The sequence below is a fragment of the Cavia porcellus genome, unplaced genomic scaffold (genome assembly GCF_034190915.1).
Source record: "Cavia porcellus strain 051 isolate PalLab524CR breed Dunkin Hartley unplaced genomic scaffold, mCavPor4.1 scaffold_15, whole genome shotgun sequence".
NCBI classification, from domain to species: domain Eukaryota; kingdom Metazoa; phylum Chordata; class Mammalia; order Rodentia; family Caviidae; genus Cavia; species Cavia porcellus.
In genome coordinates, this window is record NW_026947498.1 from 14,155,790 (window position 1) to 14,159,039 (window position 3,250).

General features: G+C 38.6%; 1 pseudogene; it reads right to left on the minus strand.

Annotated features, from left to right (window-relative positions):
* Positions 1-846: 846 nt before the first annotated feature.
* LOC100730141 (serine/threonine-protein phosphatase 4 regulatory subunit 2-like) lies at positions 847-2,518 on the minus strand (annotated as a pseudogene).
* Positions 2,519-3,250: the final 732 nt, after the last annotated feature.

Genomic DNA, 3,250 nt, shown 5'->3' on the forward strand with positions numbered 1-3,250 from the left:
TGAGCTAAATCCCCAGCCCCCGGTTTAAAAACTTTAATTCTAGATTTAAAAAATCTATACACAAAACAATGATTTGATCAGACCACCATTCCCCCAACAAAGAAGTCCACAGTCACCAGGACCCAGCACAGCTTACATTCACAGTTCTTGTGCATACAACACTTGAGGATTTATCCTGGAATTTTTTATTTTACAAACTGCTTCTATTGTTAGTCCAAGGTTCTATTTTATTTTTGTTTTGTTTTATTTTATTTTTGCACAGCGTAAAACCAGAACTGTGTGTAAAAGACTGTATTAAAATTTTTCTCTTTTTTAAATTTTATTTAAAAGGAAAAAACAAAGCAAAACAGGACAAAACAGTGTAAGGGTACAAGTAATACAGGACTACAAAAAAAGTACAGAAATCACTAAGATTACAAATTATCATCTTAGAAATAGTTGCTCCAAGTTACAGGATCAAAGCATACTAAGTGGACATTCAAACAATGAGACTGCAAACAGTTGTGTTCAATGATCCAACAAAAAATCCGTAATATGGTCATCTATCCTAACACACCTAAAGACACATGCAGTTGTGTCCTTTAGAGCACTTTATTTTCCTCTCTTTTTTTTAACAACAAAATTTACACATTTTGCGTTTTATTACTCCCATAGTTCTCATTTTTTTTTTTTTGGAAGAAAATAAAACCAAATATGACAAAACAAACTGTCAATCAAAACCAAGGATCGATATAGCACATGATGTAAAAACAGAGTACAAGGTTATCAACAATGGTTACCATAATGCCAGAATTGCCTATATCATTAGGTATAATAAAGTTGAACAAAACAGATATTAAAATATTTCTAAGCATTAATCTTAGTCATCTGAGACTTCTGGGCTTCCTCATCATTTTTCATGGATGACTCTGAGATATCGTTTTTAGTTTTACTGGTATTGGAACCTACTGATAATTCTGTTCCAGCCAGTCTGAACTGCTACTTACAGGGCCTGTATTTTCATTACCTGGAATGTGAACTCTTCAGCATGAGACAGATCAGATTCTTCCATCTGATTATTTTCATTCACAGTTAAGATACCATTGGACTCTTCTTTCTGTATTTTTTTTCTTTCCAAGCTCATGTCTCTTGATGTCATATAAGGCTATAAAAATAAGAATATGTTATGGTCAAATTTTATTTTCAAAATGTCTCCACAGTTAGGTTTATGAATTTTGATATTCTAAAGTCCAAGTTAGAGCCTCTGAAACTCAGCAGCAACTAGAGTGAAATGGGTGGAAAATCCAAAATCAGCAATATAGGGCCCGTTATGTTAAATTCATCCATGTAAACAAAAATCAAAACAAAAACATAAAAAGTGCAAGAATTTGAAGATTTCCTTATTCCACACTTTTAGAGACGTCTCTAAATGTGTTTTTCTTCCTCTTTGTTATCCTCTTCTGCACAGTACTGCCTGGTATAACTGACTTCTTTGATTTATCCAGAGAGTAAGGCGACGCTTCTGTTTCTTCTACCATAGCTGAAGAAATCTCCTTGGAGGTTCACCCCCTGGCTGTATCTATGACTCTAAATCTTTGTCAAACCTGGGTCTTTTTACTTCATGCCCCTCAGATTCCACAGCATCTTCATTTGGATGTTTGTAGTTTGTTTCTTTTTTCATAATTTTATTTTTTAAAAAAGCAAAATGGGGAAAAGAGGATAGAAATGATACAGAATTTCAAATAAAAAGTGAGCAATTAACCCTAGCTAACATATTGCAGATTGTTATCTCTTAACTAGTCGTTCAGGTTACAAAATCTAGACACAAAAGTAATCAATCAAACAGTGGATGTTTATTTTTTATAGAGCTGAGGGAGGGAACTTCTGATTGAGATGTCTGTAAATCACTTATTTTTCTTTTCATTTTGCTGTGAGTTGACTCTTTGCTGTCTATTCTCTTAGGCAAACCGTTTGTTGTCAAGGGGGCCTAGAAAAGTCTCTAGTGGATTAAGTGGCTTCAGTGTACCAGGCGCACTTATATTAGACCCATCAGTGTAGCGTGGTGAATTTCCAGGCAGCACAACACCATTCATTGGATTTAAACTGCTGGAATTATTTTTCTCTGAAGGATAAACACAGCTAAGGACCATCACATTCTTTCCTACTCCTCTGAGAAACTTGTCTGCTGCTGTAGTTTTTCCTTGATCTGCTAGCAATTCACCCAGTGGCTCAAGAGTCTAAGAGAAACCTTTAACTCCAGTGACAATCAGTTTTTTTCCCTTCATTTCATCAAAAGGGATATATTCTTCATGAGGATTTGGAGGACCACTTGGTTGGGGAGCTGATGTCCTGAAATCATCCATCACTTTCTCCAGTTTGAATGTAAAATAGCCTATAAATTGGGACCGAATCATTGTTTCCCCAATGTTGGCTACAAGACAGAGAAATCGATCCAGGCGACAGGACCAAGGCCCCTTTGCCCCTTTTGCTCAAACTCTCTCAGCACTTTCTGCAGCCCGTGAACCTCCAGGGCGTCCTGAAGTCCCGCACAGGCTGCCTCCACTCCCTTCACCCGCAGACCCTCTCCTCCTCCTCCCTGCACTCACTGGGACCTGCAGGCGGTGGGTGGCACCCAAGGGAGCCGGCACCTCCCAGAGCCTCTGAGGAGAGAGTTAACCGCATCCGGAGGTAAAATCCGGCAACTGTGTTAACTGTACAGCTAAGCTCCCGAGAATGCTGATGGTTAATTATGGGGGCACAGCTGTAAGGCGATGTCAGGGAAGCACAGTGCACTTGGAAAGTCCCCGCAGATCTCCCTGCTCTGGCTTCCCCCTGTCTCCTCACTCCTGCCTCTGTGACCAGGCCAGACCACAGCTCGCCTTTAAGAATGGTGTAAAAGTGAAAACGTGGCCCTGTGGGGCTCTCAGGTGGACACTAGTGCTGCCAGGCCTGCTGGAAATAGCGATGTCCTTTTCCCCAGCTCTGGGTCTGGATGGTTTTGTTCAGGGACCCCTGCCTGGCTTTCACCATCCTGCTATGGCCTATTAAAACATTCTGTGAGTAAAATGTTTGAAGGTGTCTAATAAATACCAGAGTAATTTATACCTATGTTCTCGTAAACAATGTTTTTCCAAATAAAATTAAAAAACAGTTTATCTCAACTTATATGTCTTCTTATCATTAACTGAAATTTTTAAAAATCTTATTTAATGTATGCCTTCTAACAAGTATCAGAAGTAATATATTTGTTTATACACTTGTGGTCCTTGGT